The sequence below is a fragment of the Balaenoptera physalus genome, assembly GCF_965194825.1.
Source record: "Balaenoptera physalus genome assembly, chromosome: 6".
NCBI classification, from domain to species: Eukaryota; Metazoa; Chordata; class Mammalia; order Artiodactyla; family Balaenopteridae; genus Balaenoptera; species Balaenoptera physalus.
In genome coordinates, this window is record NC_138885.1 from 99,736,723 (window position 1) to 99,760,097 (window position 23,375).

General features: G+C 36.9%; 1 protein-coding gene and 1 long non-coding RNA gene across 6 annotated transcripts in view; one reads left to right on the forward strand and one right to left on the reverse strand.

Moving 5' to 3' along the window:
- Positions 1-322: 322 nt before the first annotated feature.
- Positions 323-8,156, reverse strand: LOC309663033. Of its 2 annotated transcripts, XR_014265082.1 has the most exons (3): positions 7,858-8,145; positions 7,113-7,218; positions 323-6,324 (listed from the first exon to the last, which is right to left on the reverse strand). It is a non-coding gene; the product is annotated as an uncharacterized lncRNA (long non-coding RNA). The 2 variants fall into 2 exon arrangements; XR_014265081.1 differs by having other exon boundaries at positions 323-7,218; positions 7,858-8,156.
- A 95-nt stretch (positions 8,157-8,251) lies between these two features.
- LOC309663377 (gamma-crystallin F-like) overlaps positions 8,252-23,375 on the forward strand; it is an 81,873-nt gene continuing 66,749 nt past the window's right edge. For all 4 annotated transcript variants that reach the window (XR_014265206.1, XR_014265207.1, XR_014265208.1 and 1 more), the window contains exons 1-3: positions 8,252-8,464; positions 11,162-11,284; positions 12,095-12,249. The gene's annotated coding sequence lies outside the window, so the exon portion shown is untranslated. The remainder of the gene's footprint in view (positions 8,465-11,161; positions 11,285-12,094; positions 12,250-23,375) is intronic.

Consider the following 23,375-nt stretch of genomic DNA (forward strand, 5'->3'; position numbering starts at 1 on the left):
AACAAAAGACCTGGTTTTCATTGGTATTGGATTATTTTAGATCACATGCCTATCTCTGAACCAATCACTGGGGGAGAAAAGTATGGGATTATCTTAACTGGTTTAAACTAGTTCAGGTTCACTCCTGGAGTTCTGAATGCAAACACTCAAACACTAGGAGTATCTGGGCACTGTGAGGAAAGGGAAGGAAAGACTGATGTTGGGGCTGTATAGGCAATCAAAAATACGTTTACCACACAGTCCTGGCAAAGAGCAATAATCATGTACATATATAATGGCAACCCAAGGCACAGTTAGCAGGTACACCAAAATCAGAAGAGTATACATGGCACGTTTCTAATGTAAATGCTGCCTCTTCCACCATCATGGAAATATAAAGTTTGGCTTTGTTCAAAGAGAGCTTCCATGCCCTTCATGGTTTCATTCAGGTTTTTTTTTTGGTTTTCTTTTTTTTAACACTGTAGTTAGAACTACCTATCAACACTATGTAAAAGAAATCAATACGTTTTCCTGATAAGAGTGTGTTGCACCCTCTATATGTCTTTTTCCCCATGGTTGTCAATATTTATGTAAATCTCTATTACAACGTGAGGCTTTGCCTTAGAAAAGAGTCTTTTATAATATATTTTTTTAAAACATGTTACCATATTTGTTTCATTTCTTTTGACAGATTTTCTCTCATTTTGTTTACTCCCTCCCACAGAACTCCCAGCCTGAGCATAGGATTAGGGGCTCTGTAGAGTTCATTAGCTGTTTGTGCCAACGAAAGGGACAGTAGCAAGTTGTTCGTTTGGAAAATTAGATAAAAGAAAACAAGGAAGTATATTCCAGAAATGTCTTGAAATGTTACCAAATTACAATGGCAATACTTTCTGAATATTTCTATAAAAGAAACCAATAGCTTTGGACACAAAGCTTTAAGTATTTACCAACAACATCACCACTCAGCAAACAAGTCTCTATCCCCTGAAGCTCTTTTCTGCCAATTTCCTTAGACTTCTCTACAGCAGAGGGCACTCATACCCAATGTCTTTGAAAGAACAGTGTTTAGATCAAACAAAATAAGTAGAAATATAAGCTTAATTTCTCTATAGGAGAATGGTTATTATGAAAATTAAGAAAGTTCTGCTTCAGCCAGAGGCTCCTTGAAGAGAGGCCATGTCCTGGTCAGTGCATTTGGAAGCATCTCTCTTCACAGCTTTACTACAAAGAAGGTTCCAGATTATTTGTCACCATACAGTGGTGGCTCTAGGCCAGAATGGACATGTCTTCCTTTGCTTCCATTTCCATGATCTGTGGAGAAGATGATGGAAATGCTCTGGGTTCAATAAGAACTAAATAAAACAGAACACAACAAAAAACCCCAAAACATAATCATTAATTAAGCAAAAATGATTAGTGAATATGCATCATTCTGTCCCAAAGAGAAAAATAACATTTCTAACTTGGCTCTGCTGAAGAAACAGTTTTCAATTCAATGTTCCTTTACTAATTCTAAATGTGCAGATAACTTTACAGACCCAAATAAAATAAAACTAAAAGGAAATGCTAAAAAAAAAGAGACTCTAGTCTTGTTTTATTTTTAGACCCAATGGCTAAGTGGAGCTGAACACAATTAAGAGACTTCTAAGCAGACGCTACAACTTCTAGATCTTGGGCTCTTTGCTTGAGTGAATTTTAATTTTCTCCTAAATTAGAGCTTTGATCTTAGTTATGAAACCACATTTCCAATACACATGACAGTCTTTCCATGCTTAGGCTTCACTGGCTTCAAGAGTGGGTAAGGAACGTGGAAAGAGCTAGGGTTCTGTCTTCTTTGTAAACTGCAATCCTCAGACCCATCCCTTGAAGTGTCAGCCTCCAATGTCGGAAACCAAAGGACCTCCTTATGCCAGGAGTGGTTTTGAATTGTTTTTCTACTCTTTGTTCTAAATTTCTGCAACTGAGAGTATGGGGACCCTGGGAGACTTCTGAAACTTTTTTTGTTTTCGTTTTTCCTGTGTACATTCCTCTATTGTATTTATGCCTCTGCCGCTTCCAATTATTCTGCAGGGTGTCAGAAGTAACAGTGATGTGTTGGAGCTGGCTCATACTGCATCAGGAGACTGATGGATAAAATTTTAGGAATCTGTGAGCTGGTTATTAAAATATTGTCGTCTTGGAATGGGTCATGGCAAAAGTATTTCTACCACAGAAACTGTCAATTGCAGAAATACCTTGAGTAACAAGGTCATCTGTTGGGAATGAGTATAAACTCTTCCTGCTCTACTACAGGCTTCCTTCCCAGAGCAAGTCTCCCTGAAATATGAAATGAGAAGTCGTGCAAATTTGATTCAGTCTTAAGAGAAAAAAATGCAATTTTCTATATGCAACCCATCAAATTAAAATTATTCTCATATAGAAAAGTAAGTATATATACTTGATCATAAATATCTGGATCCATAAAAATCTGGAAACACAAAAACTATTCAGTAATTCTTTTTTATTATTTAGTGTGTTTGGAAAATGAGATGGTCTAAAAAAATACTATCGTTTTTTAAAAAGTGACCAAAATGCCTAGGTTTAGATTTGGATTACTAACTTTGAGGAAATCATGTACAAAAATATATACTTAATAAAATTGTACAGAATACTACTTGGTTTTGTGATGGTTCGTATGGCTCCTCACTAATTAAGAATCATCACTGTGAGCAATGTATCTCATCATATTTTAGATGTTCAGAGATTACTGATGAGCAGAATGTCAGGGGCAGAATACACACATATATGTCACAAAGGTGACAGTGGAGAAATTCAGATTTCAAGGGAAGTCACTGTTAGAGATATTCTGCCAATATTTGGAGGTACCTAGTACTCTTCAGCCTAGCTTTTCAAACACTTTTACCCAATCTCCTGTGTTCCACATATGTACATCTGGGTTTCAGCAGAACAGACACACTGTAAGTATAATGGGGAAGGGGTTTAATATAGGAATTAGTGCTTAATTAAAGGATGAAGTTGCTGAGGCAGTAAAGGTTTGGAATGCTGAGGCTGGATGGTTGGAAAATCAGTCACCAACACCCTCAGGCTGAAGCACTGCACTGAGTAGTAGAGTCACTGCTCTTGGGGAAGTCTAGAGGCCCTGGCCACACAGCTCTACTACTCTGCCGGACATCTGTGAAGCCACCATGTTTGGGCACCACAGCCTCCTGAGAATAGTTGCTTCTTCTTTACCTCTGCATTCCAAATCTTGCAGGAGTTTCTCTCACTGGCAAACTACAATCCAGAGTCATGTGGGGAAGAGATTCTGAGAGACACAACTCCAAGACTTAGAATGGAGCAATGGTGGTGTCGAGTTGATCACACGCAATCTAGCACAGCATCTGTATTCATGGTTCTCCAGAGAAACGGAGCCAATAGGATGTATATATGTATGGAAAGAGATTTATTATGAGGAACTGGCTTATGTCATTATGGAGGCTGAGGTTGAGAGGTGCCACAGTCTGCCATCTGTCAGTTGAAGACCCAGGAAATCTGGTGCTTTAGTTCCAGTTGGAGTCTGAATGTCTGAGAACCAGGAGATCCAATGGGGTGAGTTCTAGCCCAAGTTAGAGGGCCTGAGAACTGGAGGGCCAATGGTGTAAGTCCCAGTCCTAGGGCAGGAGAAGACCAATGTCTCAGCTGAAACAGTCAAGCAGAGAAAGAGAATTTTCCCTTCTTCTACCTTTCTGTTCTATTCAGGCCTTCAGTGGATTAGATGATGCCACCCACGTTTGGGAGGACATCTGCTTTATCCAGTCTACTGATTCAGATGCTAATGTCTTCTGGAGACACTCTCATGGACACACTCAGAAACAATGTTTAACCAGATATCTGGACATCCATGGCCCAGTCAAGTTGACACATAAAATTAACCATCACAGCATGCTATAGGGCAGTGTCTCCCAAATGTCCCTGCTTTACATATCATACTCAACCCTTTACCATTTCAACCTAACATCTGTTCTAATAATGGCTTACAATTTTTCAATTCACTTTTATGTTACTACCATAAAACCACAGGTATGCTGTACTAGTTAATTAAAATAATGACATAACTGTAACAGTGTAGAATGCCCATTATAAAAAAAAAAAGAAAAGCAGCCATGACAAGATGGTCAAACTGATTACTGGTTGGTGCCATCCGTCAGGCATCAGTGGTGCCGGGAGTTGGCCTTTCCTCATGGCTAGCCTGGCCTTACAAACAATTTCTCAGAACTCCAGTGTCAGACAAAGCGATTTTGTTAACTGAGATGGATTAAGACAAAATAAAGCTGTTCTAAAATCAAGTATGAGAATAACAAAAGCATGAACACTGTGCAAATTAAAAATATGACCAACATTCTCTTATTCTCACATTCTGGCTCATACTATAAGAAAATGCTGATTTTTTTAATCCAACTAAGCTCCAGTCTTGCTCCATCCTTCTCATCTAGATAAGAACTGTTACGATCCTCAATCACAGAATTACCTTTGCTTCCTGACATCATTCAACCCAAGCAAAGTCCTGCTTCCTTAAACCCTCCCCCAGTCACCTAACTCATGTCTGAATCCTAAATATCCTTTCTAACACCCTCTAACTGAAACCATCCATGCTTTCCCATGGTGTATATTTTCTATCATTTCAACAAGGCCATTAGTTTAACTCTGTTCAATTGTTCAAATACAGACATGTTTGGTTGGTTTTGGTTAAAGATCATTGACACCATGTATTACTTAAACCAATCTTCAATACTTACATAATGGGACAACACTTCTACAGGACATTTCCACATGGACATATCATTGCCTATCACACAGTTTCTCTTTTAAATCAAAAGGTCTTCCTTCTCTAGCATACAATTTCCTGCATACAAGGTTTGTAACTTTGTAGACAGCTTTGTTTTTTGCTCCCTCTTTCTTACTTACCTTCCATGTTTTGATATAGATATTCTTATGCATTATAATCTTGGATTGACCTTTTCTCCTTATTTCTCAGCTCTAATCTATTAACACCTGAACTAATACGCTATCTTCACTGTACTCCCTTAATTTTCCTTCGTTTTTATACTATTACAGTCACCTGATTCTTTAAATATAATGTACATAGTCACCTTTGCTTGGTGACTCTCAACTGCTTGTCACATTTAATTAAAACACTTGGCACTATTCTTAACAGTCTTCACATATTGGTCCTTCCTTTCAGCTCTGTAGGGACTAGCCACCCCCCGTGGCACCTCAGAACCGTGCACCACAAGGAGTAGTAGAATGATTCCATATGAATGGTACAGCAATGATAATAACTTTTTTTTTATTATTATTATTTATTTATTTTTGGCTGCGTTGGGTCTTCATTTCTGTGCGAGGGCTTTCTCCAGTTGCGGCAAGTGGGGGCCACTCTTCATCGCGGTGCGCGGGCCTCTCACTATCGTGGCCTCTATTGTTGCGGAGCACAGGCTCCAGACGCGCAGGCTCAGTAGTTGTGGCTCTCGGGCCCAGTTGCTCCGCGGCATGTGGGATCTTCCCAGACCAGGGCTCGAACCCGTGTCCCCTGCATTGGCAGGCAGATTCTCAACCACTGCGCCACCAAGGAAGCCCCAGCAATGATAATAACTTGATCCAAAGGAATCTTCCAAATGAAGTAAAAAAATCTGTGATTTGTGTGGACCACTAATTACGATGTCACTTCCCAGCTGAGTGATCTTGGGTGTAAGTTACTCAGTCTCTTCATGCGTTAACTGTAAACTGGGGTAATGATAAAATAGTAGCTACCTTATAAGGTTATTGTGAGATATGAATGAAATTAATACAAGTAAAGCATTGAGAACAATGCCTGGCATATAGAAAATACTAAGTGACAGATATTTATTACTATTTGTATTATCATCATCTTCATTATCATCATCCCCATTTCACATATATGGGAAACAAAGCACAAAGAACTGTTCAGGTATAACGTGTGTGTGTGTGTGTGTGTGTGTGTGTGTGTGTGTGTGTGTCTTTCCCATTCCATTGTGAGGGTCTCTGACATATAAGTTTCTTTTTCCTTGTTATCATATAAACATCTCTATGATGCCTAGTATAGTTCCCTGGACTAATTGTTTACATCAGTATATCCTTTACTTGATCTAATTCCCTAACAGATCCCTTCCAATGTTCAGACTTTTCACATTGATATTGCTTTTACCCATATCATGTATGCTGTAAATGCAGGATAGACTGATCCTTGGGAGATCCTAGATGAGGTCAGAGGACACTCTGCTGTGCCAATCTTGTTTAGCCAGTCTCAAATCTGTGCTTGTCTGAGATTTGGAACTCATGGAGGAACTGGAATGGAGAAAAGGCTTTAACACAACCTCACCCCTCTGCTTTCAGAAGAATTAAGAGCAGTGAATTGGCAATTTGCCTATTTATTGGATCCATTTCCATTGCACACTGCATCTTCAAGAACCTATGTGGATTTGGAGGAGAACTACCTCACATGACAATGGAATTTAATTTTATTTTTATTGGATGGAGAGAGACAAAGTCATCAAGTGTGTGAAGCAAAGGAGACCTTAAGTAATTTAAAAATAAACTTAAATTGGTATTTTTAGTAGGAGAAGAGATTCTTCTACCAGAAAGCTTGATTTTTTTCTCAAATATAATAAACTCTTGGTAATATCACTTAAATTCAACTGTCCCTTTGAGTTTGCAACTACTTTCAATCCTGGCTGGTCTTTTTAAAATCTAGTGTACATTTAAAATTAATTTCACATACCCTTACCAACATCCACAACATCCTTTTGGTTTATTTTACAATTGTCATGCATAGTTCAATCTCTAAGCCCTCAAATTATTTTTCTTTAAAAAGTTCATTGCTGTTTTGTAACATTACATATGTCTGTGTGTATACATGGATGTATGACTCAACCTTGGGGTCTATGTACTGGAAGCACTATAATAAGGGAGTTCACAGCAGTTGGCTGTGGGCTTGTTGCAACTGAAAGGTTTTTATTTGCTGACATAATCCTAAAGCCTGGTAGTACCAGGCAGAATGATACTAATTTTCCAATTTTCAAGGATGGTCTTTCTGAGTTGGGTCACTTTACATTTTCCCTTCCCAGGACACACACCTCCAAACTCTTGCCCTCTTATACACACTTTCTCAAAATTTCTATCAAATTTCCCAACAAAAGAAAAGGAGAAAGAAGTCAGCCATCACAGTAGCTCTGAAAAAATCTTTAAAAAGAAGAAAGAAAAAATGGATTATATAAGGCATGGATATTTGTTTCTCTCATTTTAATAAACGAGGAGAAATAAAGGAGAAAAGACTAAAATTCGGAAAAGGGTAAAACTTCCATTCTCATTACTTCATGCCCCACCCTCCACTTGCATTAACCTTGATTTTTCTTGCATTTTAGAAATCTGAATATTTATCTATCTTAGCTTTCAAGTTGTTTCTAGAGCACTTGCAGGGAAAATTATTTGTAAGTGCCAAAGCTCCCCTCACTCCACAACAAGCAGGTCACTGCCACAGTTTGCTTCATCTCGAATTCCCACCCCCATTATCTGTGCATAACTCTATATTCTTACCTCAGGTAACAGTAATCCCTGGCGCTTTAAAGTGGTCCTTAACAAGGTGGCACCCTCTTTTTCTAGAGCCCAGTACCAACGTCTATGATGACACGTGGAGAGGCCGAGACTGATGCTTCTGCCAGGTGGGGGCCCAGACGGCTCGGTCCACCTGGCCAGTTGCCAAGGCATGGAGACCCCTCCCCCACCTTTTCCCAGCTGAGGCTTCCGCTGCACAAGAGACACCCGGGAGAGGGATGTGCAAAGCGCCCTACACAGTAGCAGAAGTAGTGACAGATATCTTACCTGGGCGCAAATCGGTTGGAATCTGTGACTTGGAGAACAAATGCTGTAAAGTTAAGGAAAAGAAAAAAAACAAACGAGAGAAAGGGAGGCCGGGAATGGAGAGAGAGGGAGAGGTGGAAGAGAAGAGAGAGGTGGAGAAGACAAGGAAGAGCAGAAGGTGCCCCTGCTGTGGCCGCGGCCGCCAACAGCCCCGCCCAGTCTGAGCGCAGCCTGGGCAGCAGACCACTCGTGCGGTCGCCACGCCCCCAGCAGGCCCGCCTCCTGCACCTCGCAGGCTCCGCCCCGTAGAAGCCCCGCCCGACTCCCTGGCCCTATGGGTGGGCACAGCGGCAGCGTCCGGGAGCGTCCGGGAGGGGAGGGCAGCTGTCCCGCGTGCCCCGCACCCAGCCCGACGCACGGCGGAGACCGCGAGTGTGGCCGCCTCAGGGCGCTAGCCGAGGCCGGCCACATGCAGGCCAGGGGATGCGGGGCCTCCACTAGAGACTCCCGCTCCACCACCGTGACCAGCAACAAAGTGAGACCAGCGCCCTCAGGACAGAGGGACCCAGCGGACCTTCTTTTCTGACGTCCTTGGGCATCTCAGGGGGCGTCAGCTTTAGTCTCTCAGGTAGGAGTCCCCCATAGACGCCCCTCCTTTCCGTGCTCCATCACTGTGAGGCTGGGGTTCTGGTACCCCTCAGTGGACAGAGCTCACTGGCCTTGCCTCCGCAAACCCAACAACAGCTGCATCGAGAATAGACGGAGGAAAATTGGGGGAGTGTGAGGACAGAGAAGGACTCTTGCCAGTGTAAAGGTGCAACATAAAAGTTTGCAGAACTAAATTCTATTCCCAGTTCTTCTTCTAATCAGATTCGTTGATTATCCCACATAAAGTTTTTGGCACCTACTGTGTGCCAGGTATTGTTCAGGGCAGGGCATGCATGAGTGACCAACTTACCAAATTACCTTTCCTTATGGAGGTTTCATGACTGTGAGCCAGGTTAGTGATTCAGGGACATGTCACTCAATCCCAATCAAGCTCTCTCTCCACCCTCACCCACCCTTTCTTAGTTGTGAAAATAATGCCTGTCCCACACACCTTATATATTAAATTTACAAAGATAATGAGAGAATACATAAGAACACAGAAGACTTTGAACACTATAAAGAACTCTATAAATGTAACCCGTTAAACTGCACTGAAAAAGAAAAATTACGTCCTAAGCATTTTCTGAGTTCAAAGTCCAGCTGAGAAAAAATGGACAATATGTGACAGCATCTGGCACTTTGATCAGTTAGAAAACCTAACCAGTAAAAAATGAAATTCTTAGATTTTATTTTAAATTTTGAGTTATTGGATTTCTCTCCCGTTCACACACAGAAGGCAATCTGAGAGTGCCCTGGAATTGCCTTCACTTTGGCTCTCCTGAGTTGAGGTATCCCACTCTCCTTGGTGGTGAAAAATGACGGCAAATAAACAATGGTGACCTTGTTCGGATGGTGAAAGATTTTTGTAACCAATATCATGACTTCACAGAGAGTTGCAAAGCTGGATTACTTCAAGGAGTACAAAAGAAATTTGTCGATTTTAGAATTTGGTTATATTAACTATACGCCCCATCATCTACTTTACTTCACACATGATGGTGTTTATAAGATCTTGGAGCAGTAAAAACTGCTAAAATCCCCTTCAAAATAACTCATAATCAACTTTCAAACTGACCATTAGAGCTATCCTGGAATTATGGCCCATAAAGTCTCGGTGTAACAGAGGTTAAGATGACAGTGACCATCAGGACAGCAGCCTCTGGACAGCATTCTTGGCCACATGTTGCTCTCCGTGTGTGGTAGTCACACAGTGTTTTAGGTCAGGCCTCCGGAGACTGAGGCTTCTATCAAAGTTCAGTCAGCTTCAAAATTACAATGAGGTTCTGCACTCCCTTCCACTTGCTCTATTTCTCTCCCAAATTTACAGTTTTATGCCTGTCAAAAGAGAAGAATTTGGAAAGTAGGGGATTAAAGTCAGGTACCCTGGTGACTCCTACAAAGACTACTGTAATAATTCAATAATAATGGCAAACTATCCTATATTGTTTATACACTTTCATTGAATGCTTACAATAACCCCATGAGATAGATGGATCAGAGAGGTGTTTGGTTTTTTTTAACATCTTTATTGGAGTATAATTGCTTTACATTGTTGTGTTAGTCGCTGCTGTATAACAAAGTGAATCAGCTATATGTATACACATACCACCATATCCCCTCGCTATTGCGTCTCCCTCCCACCCTCCCTATCCCACTCCTCTAGGTGGTCACAAAGCACTGAGCTGATCTCCCTGTGCTATGCAGCTGCTTCCCACTAGCTATCTATTTTACATTTGGTAGTGTATATATGTCCATGCCACTCTCTCACTTCGTCCCAGCTTCCCCTTCCCCCTCCCTGTGTCCTCAAGTCCATTCTCTACGTCTGTGTCCTTATTCCTGTCCTGCTCCTAGGTTCATCAGAACCATTTTTTTTTTTTTAGATTCCATATATATGTATTAGCACACGGTATTTGTTTTTCTCTTTCTGACTTATTTCACTCTGTGTGACAGACTCTAGGTCCATCCACGAGAAGTGGGTTTTTGGCCCAGTTAGACTAAATTCAGAGAATAGGCTCTTAACCATTAGGCTACATTGCCTCCCAGCAAAAACTAAAATGATGACAAACCTGTGATGGTTAATTTTATATGTTAACTTGACTGGACCATAGGTTACCCAGATATCTGGTTAAACATTATTCTGGGTGTGTTTGTGAGGATGTTTCTAGATAAATTAACATTTGCATTGGTAGACTGGGTTAAGCAGATTGCTGTTCCCATTATGGGTGGGCCTAATCTGTTGAAGACCTGACTAGAACAAAAGGCTAAGGGAGAATTTGCTCTCACTGCCTGACTGTCTTCAAGCTGGACTCAGACTCAGACTGATACTATACTATGAGATCTCCTGGTTCTCCAGCTTGCAGACTGCAGATCTTGGAACTTCTCAGCCTCCATAATCATGTGAGCCAATTCCTCATAATAAATATCACGAAATCTCTTTTTTTTTTTCTGTCTCTCTCCATATACACGTGTATATATATATATACACATATGCATGTGTGTGTACATATCCTATTGGTTCTGTTTCTCTGGAGAACCCTGACAAAACCCATAGGTTTACTGTCAGCCAGAGTATCTCTACTGGATTTATTGGAAATAAGGAGCCCTTGGATCTTCTTCCAAGGTCAGAGATGTGTGATAAAAAGGACACTAATTTCTGTTTATTTATTTTTTCCTCTAGATCCAGAAGCAGACCAAAGCAGCAAACAGATGATCACAAAAGTAACATGTGCTCCTCTGTGTGTGCCAGGTTAAACCTTGATCAAGAATGTTCTGGATGAAAGACAGTACAAATAGTTAAAAGGTGAAGTACAAAAATAGATTCTTTCTGACACATGAGAAGTCTTCTCAGTGGCAAGCTGGATATGCCACTTTGTTTTAATATAATTTCTAGTTCCTTTTTCTTAAGGAATTGAGCGGAGATAAACATCAGTACTTATTTGTAAAAGCAAGAGTGTATCAAAGTTATTGCAAACTTTGAAATGGAAATATAATGATCCACCTGCTATGGATGTTTTATGCAGATATGCACACAAAAGTGAAAATGCTTGCATTATGTTTACCTCCGTATATATGAAATTGAAGACCTGTGTGCCCTACACCGAATGGCTGCATGCCACCAGTGAAATTGCCTGTCTGATCTGCCTGCTTCTTTCATTTCAGCAGACGTTCCTTTAGTAATTGCAGTTTTTTAGTTTCTATAGTTGAGAAATGTTAGTGAAATCCACTTACATTTTTTTCCAGGAAAGTCAGAGGTAGAATGGATTCCTTCTAAATTAGCAGCATGTGAATATCCCACAGCATAGTATACAGAGAACTATTTCAATAAGTATAACCAGTTATTTGGAGACAAAACGTGTGACAAAGACACTGCTTCTTCTTGGAAGAAGCATTATCAAAGTGAATAGGACTGCTGCTTAAAAGCTGACAAATGGGTTAAACATAGTCACCTGATGCAAACACTTATTATCAGTGTGAATAACTAAGAAATTAGGTGTGTATATGTATCTTGCTTGTGTGTTATCGCCTGGGATGTTAACACTGGACCATTTTATGTACAGAAATGTCATGGACTTGATAAAAATATATTGCAATTAATTGTTTTTGTTTTCAGCAAAAATATTTGCAGGCTCCATGTGGCACAGTCCGAGAGCTACTGTCCTACAGGAAGCAGGAAATGATGGATGCGAAAATACAGGTGGAAGTGTTACCTAGGCAAGAGGAAGAAATATTTATTCATCTGAGACAAGAGTAAAAGAAGATAGAGAGGTGAGAATAGAATGTGCATTCACATATGTAATTGAATACATTGCTTTAAGGAGTATGACATACTGTGGGATTTTAGGTATAACCATAACCAGGGGAGATATTTTTGGACAGGGGACCTATTTTAAGAGATATTACCTATAAAAGTGACTGCCTAGGTTGCCATGCAAAATTAGCTCTGAAGTACCCATCAGAAGTCAGTCACATTATGTGGTATTTATAAGCATCCATTTAGAGTCAGAAAGAGCTGAGTTTGAATTTCTTAATAGCTGTGTAACTTTGAATAATTTCTCAAAATTATCTTGAATAAAATATATTTATGTAATAAAACTTACCTCATGGGATTGTTGTTAGAATAAAATTTAGTATGGTCCTAAGTGTTCAATAAATGCTGGTATTAGCTAAATAACAAAGTTAATGTTGTGTCAGTAAAAAGATAACTTGGGTCATCTTCTAGGAATTAAAAGGCTTCTAGGCTGTCTCCAAAGAGTGAGGTAGAAGAATCATGCATTGCAGGTAGAAATTAAACATTATGTGTGTATATATAATATGTATATGCACATATAAAACGATATAATCACACATGTATTTACACATACATGCATATACATGTATATGCTGTATGTAGAGATTCTGTTATATCCTTTAATAATTCACACTTTTTATATGGTTTTATAAACAAAATTCAAGGGAAATACTCCAAAAAAAGCAGGCAAGAGTTTTAAGAAATATTTTGGCAGTGGGTAAGAAATATAGTTAGTTTGGTTATGTTTCCTGCTTTTGAACATGTGTTACGTAAAAAAGAATTCTTAAAAATTTGGATTGTGATTATTTTATTTTGATGAGATGAAGAAAAGGGAAGAGAATGTAGTAGCCTATGAGTATGAGGGATTTCCCAAAGAATGTTGGTATTCTTACCTGCCTTTGCAAAAAGAGAAGTAAAATCAAGTATTGAATATTTCAAGTTTAATTATTGAGTATATTCTATTTAAAAAATGAACGAGGAGATCTGGCTGTCAACCGTGTTGACCCTTCAAGTAAAATAAGATAGTTATGACAATAATTCTGGACTTACAGGGACTTAAGAAGCAAGTTAATGAGGGACAAGCTTCTGTTTCTGATGTAATTACCTTGGGGAAGTGGAACTGTTTATGAGATGGCCCGTTTCTGACGGACAAATGTGGGTGTATAGGAGTGGGCCCCCTAACCTGGGAATGGTGGGCTTTCAAAGTGTGCCTATGCAGGCAACGCTCTAACAACTAGCTACACCTCCTCTGTGATTCCGCTGAAGCATCCATGTCATAATCTAAGAACACCATTGATCTCCCATCTAACTCCAGTCATATTTACCTTGAAAAAGGAGTATCTGGGCCAGGCAGATATCCTCACCTCAGTGAAAACAATTAAAACAGAGGGCATCTTCATTTCTTCCTTGTCCTTAGTACTCCTTACAAACCTTGTTTTTCCCTTTCAACTTTGTTTTGAGAAATGCTCAAATCTCCTGAACCAGGCTGAGATGAGAAAGGATTTGAAAAAGAAATCTTGAAGCCGTTCTATAACACACCAGTTTTGTTCACAAAGCCAATGTTTCTAAACCAGGAACTTAAGAGTGCTGGAGCCAAATAAAGTAAATGGATTCTTGTCTTGTGCTAGGAATAGTGATGCTTTATTCCATAAAGTAGTGTTTATATTATTCTTATTCTTGAGCTTTCAATGCGATACTTGCTCCAGAGGACAGACTAAGAATTGTAAAAAACAGATTGTCATCTTGCTACCTTTTATAACTTACACGTTCTTATACATTTATACATTCTTTAAAAGTAATTTGAAGGACTTCGTTGGTGGTCCAGCAGTTAAGACTTTGCCTTCCAATGTAGGGGGTGTGGGTTTGATACCTGGTCGGGGAGCTAAGATTCCACATGCCTCCTGGCCAAAAAAGAAAGAAAGAAAGAAAGAAAACAGGAGCAGTATTGTAACAAATTCAATAAAGACTTTAAAAAAATGGTCCACACACACACAAAATCTTTAAAAAAAAAAGTAATTTGAATTTTTAAAGTGTTCTGAGACTCACTTGTCTCCACTAATCTCAAGTTAAGAAGTGAACTTAAAACCTAAAAGTAAAAAAGAGGTTCTAATTCAATATAATTGAAGTCTCTCTCAATTATATTAAAATATTGAATTAAAGACAACATTTTTTCATTTTATGAAAGATAATTGATAATTATCAATTATTTGAACATGGTATTAAACCAAGTTAAATTATTTCTGAATGTTAGCACAAAAGCACTGTGAGTTTTGGATAGAGAGAAATTTAAATTAAGCATCAAAGCTGAAAAGAATATTGTTAGAAATGTTCCATCAACATTTTCCACCCGACTGTTGTGAATCCCATATCTGCTTTTGAGGAGATATCTTTTCTTATTCTTGCCCTTGAACATATGTATTCTATTTCCAAGTAAATAAACAGCCATCCTTTTGAGCTAATAGAAAAAGGAAATGCTTCTCTTGCCTCCTCTCAAATTTGTTACAGTTGGGAATGTTTCCAATAGTAATTTAACATTTTTGAAGCAATTTTGAAAGATGACTTCCAAATATCATACATTTCATTTAGTTAACTTTATGAAAATTTTAATTAGTAGAAAACCTTTGAAATATGAGTTTGTTAGCAGCCCATTAGGTCATCCATATTTACACAAACCGTGTCTATTTTCTTTCCACTAAAATTAGTTTCTTTCATCTAATTGCCTGTCAGTTTAGCTAATGGCAGTTCTCATAAATTATGTCAAATTACTTCCTGAAAGATAAATCGTTATTCTATTAAACTTCAGAGATTTTGTGCAAATGCTCTAGATTTGTTGATGATTTTAAACTTATGTTTTTGCCTGATTAGTGATTATTTTTTAAAGTCTCTTGAGAAGTTTACGTACTTTTATATCTGCATTCATTTGGCCATTTAATAAGGCATTTACTTTAAATAAATATGTTTAAAATTTTTACCTTTCTTATTAAAATAATTCACAATCCCAAATCATCTGTAGTGGCACAAACAATATATAAAATTTATGACTATAAAGAAATAAACATGTTTAATATGTGCCTAATACTATAATCCTCTGCTAAGCACTTTATGTGGTTTATCTATTTTAACCTCATAATCCTTTGATCACTGATAAAGACAACTAAAATGTTATATGCTATTAACATATACATGTTAATATATGCCTTTATGTGTACATATATATATCTTCTAAATATATATGTACCTGCATATATATATATACACACACATATATTGATACATATATATTTATTGATATATACATATGTTTAATTTACATATTTATAAATGCCAAGCATTTGACTATTGCTTTACTGCCTCTACAGTACAATGGCAAATACTAGCATGCATACATTTAGATATGTATGTTCTTGAAAGAGTCACCTTAGGAAGTTATATGGCTATTCCAATAATATCCCTTTGCTTAGCATATGACATCATTTGTGACTTGCCTTTAGAATTAGCTTATGAATCACACAGAAAATCTTTTCTATTATATTTTGTATCTATACCCCCCTGTTTATCCAAATCTATTTTGTCCAGTGTAATAAACTACTTTATTTCATACTAGTGGTTCAAAAAAAGTTTAGTCTTTTATAAGAATCAGATCTACCGTCAAATGAACACATTTTTGTCTCAATTAAAGGCACTTATAATGGGAAGCATGTTTTGAAACTGTGTGAATAGTTACATAGTTTTTGCTTTGTATTTAACAGGAAGGAAACATAGCATATAGGCTGAGAAGTCAGGCTACAATTCTAGATGTCCTTCTGTCACTTTGACAAGTAACTAATTCCTCTGGGCCTCAGTTTCTCATCTGTAAGATGGAACTGTTACCAACACCTTAAGTTTGCTGTGAGGATGCAATAGCATTGTATAGATGCATATGTCTACTGTAGTTCCATTATAGTTCCATAGGAAGAACCTCATAATTGACAGACTGGTCTTACTCATATACTTGTGCAATGGCATAGAACACTAAAACAGGCATGTTCCTAGTGTCTTCCCTTTCCTGCAAGAAAAAGTTATGCCTTGCCTGATAAACTATTTATGATAGTAGATCAGGCGCAAAAGGGGAGAGTAAGTGTAGAGAGACAGGGAAGTCAGGGTATGAGGAGTGAGGAGTTTGGAGGCATATGGGTGTCGCTAGAGCAGAGAATCTTAAGATCAATTGGTGGGAAGAAAAATGGGTAAGAGACGAAAAAGTGGGGAGGTTTTAAGATGTTTTGATTGGGACTAGGTGTGGCCTTCATATAATTCAGGAGATCAATGTTAAGGTCTTTAATAATTTTATAATTAGTTATTGTGAGTTTTTAAATTCTTATTAAAGAATTAAGTAAAGTAAATATACTTAATTGAAGTATATTTAATTTACAATGTTGTGTTACTTTCAGTTGTACAGCGAAGTGATTCAGTTATACATATATGTATTATTTTTCAGATTTTCAGATTAATAACCATTATAAGTTATTACAAGATATTGAATATACCTCCCTGTGCTATACAGTAGGTCCTTGTTGTTTATCTATTATATATATAGTAGTATGTATGTGTTAATCCCAAACTCGTAATTTATCTCCCCCCTCCCCCGCCCCCCCGCCCTGCTATCCCCTTTGGTAACCATAAGTTTGTTTTCTATGTCTGTGAGTCTATTTCTGTTTTGTAAATAAGTTCATTTGTATCATTTTTTAGATTCCACATATAAGTGATATCATATGATATTTGTATTTCTCTGACTTCCTTCACTTACTATTATGATTTCTAAATCCATCCATGTTGCCGCAAATGGCATTATTTCATTCTTTTTTATGGCTGAGTAATATTCCGTTGTATATATAAACCACATCTTCTTTATCCATTCATCTGTCAATGGACATTTATGTTGCTTCCATGGCTTGGCTGTTATAAATAGTGCTGCAGTGAACATTGGGGTGCATGTATCTTTTCGAATTAGAATTTTCTTGGAATATATGCCCAGGAGTGGGATTGAAGGATCATATGATAGTTCTATTTTTAGTTTTTTGAGGAACCTCCATACTGTTCTCCATAGTGGCTGTACCAATTTACATTCCCACCAACAGTGTAGGAGAGTTCCTTTTCCTCCACACCCTCTCCAGTATTTATTTTTTATAGACTTTTTAATGATGGCCATTCTTACTGGTGTGAGGTGATAGTTATCTCATTATAGTTTTGATTTGCATTTCTCTAATAATTAGTGATATTGAGCATCTTTTCCTATAACTGTTGGCCGTCTGTATGTCTTCTTTGGAGAAATGTCTATTTAGGTCTTCTGCCCATTTTTTGATTGAGTTGTTTGGGTTTTTTGATATTGAACTCTATGAGCTGTTTATTTTGGAAATTAATCCCTTATAGATCAAATCATTTGCAAATATTTTTCTCCCAGTCTGTAGGTTGTCTTTGGTTTTGTTTGTGGTTTCCTTTGCTGTGCAAAAGCTTTTAAGTTTAATTAGGTTCCCTTTGTTTATTTTTGTTTTTATTCCATTACTCTAGGGGAATGATCCAAAAAAATATTGCTGTGATTTATGTCAAAGAGTGCTCTACCTATGTTTCCCTCTAGGAGTTTTAGAGTATATGGTCTTACATTTAGATCTTTAATCCATTTTGAGTTTATTTTTGTATATGGTGTTAAAGAATGTTCTAATTTCATTCTTTTACATGTAGCTGTCCCTTTTTCCCAGCACCACTTATTGAAGAGACTGTCTTTTCTCCATTATATATTCTTGGCTTTTTTGTCACAGATTAATTGACCATAAGTGCGTGGAGTTATTATTGGGCTTTCTATCCTGTTCCATTGATCTATGTGTCTGTTTTTAGCCAGTACTATACCATTTTGATTACTGTGGCTTTGTAGTATAGTCTGAAGTCAGGGAGCATGATCCCTCCAGCTCCATTCTTCTTTCTCAAGATTGTTTTGTCTATTTGGGGTCCTTCGTGTTTCCATATAAGTTTAAAAATTTTTTGTTCTATATCTGAAAAAATGCCTTTGGTAACTTGATAGGGATTGGGTTGAATCTGTACATTGCCTTGGGTAGTATGGTCATTTTAACAATATTGCTTCTTCCAATCCAGGAACACGGTATATATATCTTTCTGTCTGTTTGTGTGGTCTTCAGTTTCTTTCACCAACATCTTATAGTTTTCAGAGTTCAGGCCTTTCGCCTCCTTAGGTAGGTTTATTCCTAGGTATTTTATTCTTTGTGATATGATAGTAAGTGTGGCTGTTTCCTTAATTTCTCTTTCTGATATTTCATTATTAGTGTATAGAAATGCAGTAGATTTCTGTGTATTAATTTTGTGTCTTGCAACTTTACCAAATTAGTTGATGAGCCCTAGTAGTTTTCTGGTAGCATCTTTAGGATTTTCTATGTACAGTATCACGTCATCTGCAAACAGTGACAGTTTTACTGCTTCTTTTCCAATTTGGATTCCTTTTATTTCTTTTCCTTCTCTGGTGGCTGTGGCTAGGACTTACAAAACTACTTTGAATAAAAGTGGTGAGAATGGGCATTTTTGTCTTGTTCCTGATCTTAGAGGAAACACTTTCAGCTTTTCACCATTGAGTATGATGTTAGCTGTGGGTTTGTCATATATGACTTTTATTATGTTGAGGTGGGTTCCCTCTATGCCTGCTTTCTGGAGAATTTTTATCATAAATAGGTGTTGAATTTAGTCAAAAGCTTTTTCTGCATCTATTGAGGTGATGATATGGTTTCTATTTTTTAATTTGTTAATGTGGTGTATCACACCAATTTATCTGTGGATATTGATAAATCCTGGCATCCCTGGGATAAATCCCACTTGATCATAGTGTATAATCCTTTTAATGTATTGTTGGATTCAGTTTGCTAGAATTTTGCTGAGGATTTTTGCATTTATGATTATCAGTGATACTGGCCTATAATTTTCTTTTTTTGTGACGTCTGTCTGGTTTTGGTATCAGGGTGATGGTGACCTCACAGAATGAGTTTGGAAGTGTTTTTCCCTCTGCAGTTTTTTAGAATAGTTTCAGGATAGGTGCTAACTCTTCTCTAAATGTTTGGCAGAATTCACCTGTGTAGCCATCTGATCCCGGACTTTTGTTTGTTGGGAGTTTTAAAATTACTGATTCAATTTTGGTACTGGTAGTTGGTCTGCTCATATTTTCTATTTCTTCCTGGTTCAGTCTTGGGAGATTGTACCTTTCTAAGAATTTGTCCATTTCTTCTAGGTTGTCCATTTTATTGGTGTATAGTTGCTCATAGTAGTCTCTTATGATGCTATATATTCCTATGGTGTCAGTTGTAACTTCTCCTTTTTCATTTCTGATTTTATTGTTTTGGGCCCTCTCCCTTTTCTTCTTGATGGGTCTGGCTAAAGGTTTATCAATTTTCTTTATCTTTTCAAAGAACCAGATGTTAGTTTCATTGATCTTTTCTATTTATTTTTTTGTCTCTATTTCATTTATTTCTGCTCTGATCTTTATGATTTCTTTCCTTCTACTAACTTTGGGTTCTGTTTGTTCTTGTTTCTCTAGTTGCTTTAGGTGTAAGTTTAGGTTGTTTATTTGAGATTTTTCTTGTTTCCTGAGGTAAGCTTGCATCACTAAAAACTTCCCTGTCAGAAATGCTTTTGCTGCATCCCATAGGTTTTGGATTGTCATGTTTTCATTTTCATTTGTCTCTAGGTGTTTTTTTATTTCCTCTTTAATTTCTTCAGTGACCCAATGGTTGTTTAGTAGGATATTGTTTAGCCTCCTCATGTTTCTGTCTTTTGCAGTTTTTTCTTGTAGTTGATTTCTAGCCTCACAGCATTGTGGTCAGAAAAGATGCTTGATATGATTTCAGTTTCCTTAAATTTACCAAGGCTTTCTTTGTGGCCCAGCATGTGATCTATCCTGGAGAATGGTCCCTGTGCACTTGAAAAGACTGTGTATTTTGCTGTTTTGGATGGAATGCTCTATAAATATCAATTAAGACCATCTGGTGCAATGTGTCATTTAAGGTCTGTGTTTCCTTATTGATTTTCTGTCTGGATGATATTGTGGTTATTTTTAAAAATCAAAGTAACATGGGTATATTTTGTAATAAATGCCCTTTTAGTTTTTTTCTTCCCATTAATGATGTTAGTAAATATCCAGCTACATTCCTTTTGAATTCCCTTTTAAAATGCAGTTAGTATGTTTTTCTCAAGCTGGAATTTTAGAACTTTCACAAAGCATTTCCATTAGATATTGTATAATTTACTAAAAACATGATGTATAAAGTTGACCACATTTTCCAAGCTTAACTGATTATAGGTGCTAAAACAATTCTGAATTATTGGGTTCACAAAAATTGCTAAACATCTATAATATGCATTGTTTCAGCAGCGTCTCATTCAATTTGATATTTCTCATTCAATAATGATACTTATAAATTTTGATAGCTGTTGGCCACATTTGGGTGTAATCTGAGTCTATGATAATTAACAAAGCAAAAAGACTTTTTCATGACTTGAAATGGAGCTCTCATATTTATTAGTTTGTAGTCTAAGCAAGCTATCGTGATTGTGTGTGTGTGTGTGTGTGTCTGTGTCTATGTGTGTCTGTTTCTATGTACTTTGGTATGAATATAAGTTATTTCATAAAACACAACATATTGACTCTAAATGTCAAAAAAACTACAAGGGGATGTTGAAATAAGTATAATGTTGAATTAAGAGAGTAATGTGCTGACTTGTTTAACTATTTTGTACAATCCCAAGGAACTACAGAAGCAAACACATTGTTCCAGAAGCAGCAATGGAGTTATAGTTATTTAGATATTTCAGTAGATCCAAGAAGGAATTATTCATACATGCCATGCTGGTTTCAAAGTTGTTTTCTTTTATAATACCACTTTGACATTTCATAGAACTCAGAACAATAGTGAAAGTTAAAATAAACCCTGTTTTCATTGTACTGTCTTTTTGAGAGCAAGTGATGCATACTTTAGCTGCGGAGAATTCTGGCATATGTCACATACAGCAGTAGAAAAAAAGAAGCAAAGGAGAGGGGGGAAAGAAAAGAAAGAAAGAGAGAGGGAGAGAGTGTCATGGCTCAGAAATTATGTTAAATACTATCCTATATATTATTCACTTAAAATTCAAAAAATCCTATATATTATTCACTTAAAATTCAAAAAATCTGCTCATTACATTTTAAAGGAAAAAGCAGGCTTAGGAAATTAAGGTGGCTTGTTCAAATTCACACACCTGATAAAATGTAGAGCTGACTCTTTTCTGATTTTAGAGTCCTTGCATCCTACACTACACATAGAGTCTGAAGATTGATGTATGGCACAATAAATATTTATTGAGACCTTAGATAAATATGGCTGCACATTAATTTTATTTTAACTAAAAATATACTACAGTATACAAATTTCATGAAAAATTATTTAATACAGTTTTCAAAGTTCATTATATCAGGATAAAAATAACAGACTGAGTTATTATGCTTCTTTTCTCCCCTCTGTGAAAAATCTTTAAAACTATAATATATATAAAATCTGTGACTCCATAGAAAATGAGAAAGGCCATCAGTGATAAACTAAACATTTGGGGAACCCTGAAAATTAGAAAATGAACTGATTTGGATTAAAAGAAGAAATTGCACACAAAATAAAAGTAGCACTGTTAAAAGCAGGAGCAACTCTAGGTAATGCCCAGATTTTTATGTTTCCTATGTTGGGAGAGGGAGAGAAGCACTGTAGCACTTATTAGAAATATTGACTCATGAACCACATACAGAAGTGCTAAGCAGCAATTAGTATATGTATTTGCCAATAGCTGGAGAATTTCAGGTGAACACTTAAGCTGAAGAAACAGGGTAAAGATCCAGGTTGCTGGCAAAACCCAGGAAAATTTTGGAAGAAAACATCTATTGGCAAACTGTGCCTATCAGCATGTCTTCTGGTCTTCTTTCCATCAAATAGTAATCACTGGAGTATAGAAACTGTAAACCTAAACAGTATCCATAACTGGGCAGATAGAAAACTCCAAACAACAAAATGGACATAAAGAATCATTGAATATTTGAGGAAAACCAACAGCCAAAAGAAGGAATAAACAAACTAAATAAGAGCACACAGAAAGCTGTTAAAATAAGTATAATTTATATCTTTAAACAAATTCTTCAGGACATATTTATTAAGAAGAACAGAATGTCATAAAAATATAAATGTCATAGAAATGATATTTATGTAGAAAAATATAAAATGTCATAAAATTTTATATATTATATATATCATATATATTTTTAAATACTTGAAAGTGGAGTTGAATAGTAAAATGTACACTGCTTAAGAGTGAATTAGAGAGCTGAAAGAAGACACAGAATGGAGGATTCTGTAAGAATATGGTACAGAGTGCAAAAGAACAAAATTAGGAGCTATTGAGGTAAAATTTTAAAGTTGCAATATGCATGCAATTATAGATCCAAGATGGAGAGTAAAGTGTAGAAGGAACTTTCTCAAGCATAAGAAGGACACTGACCTTCAAGTTGAAAGAAATTACTTAGCACTTAGAAAGATACATTTAAAAGACCAACATGGTGAAACTTTAGAAAAACATGGATAAACAGAAAGTTATAAATGTTTCTGCATTTGAGGAAAATGTAGAAAAATATTTGGCACAGAGTAATTTAGAATTCTGTTGACATCAGGTTTCTTATCACCAGGTTTGGATATAGGTAGACAGTGGAGCTGTGTCTTCACAGTCCTGACTAAATGTGATTTTCTATAATAATTGTATGCAGTCAAACTAGAATTCAAGTGATGGAAAAAATTCTCACACATTTATGGATGGAGAACAATTATCAACAGTGGTTACATATTGTCTGTGGGGCAAATATAGGGATTGGTTTACTGTGGTGTTATAAAGTATGTGTATATACATGTATTAAAATTTTTTTAACATCTTTTATTGGAGTATAATTGCTTTACAATGGTGTGTTAGTTTCTGCTTTATAACAAATCAAATCAGCTATACATATACATATATCCCCATATCTCCTCCCTCTTGCGTATCCCTTCCACCCTCCCTATCCCACTCC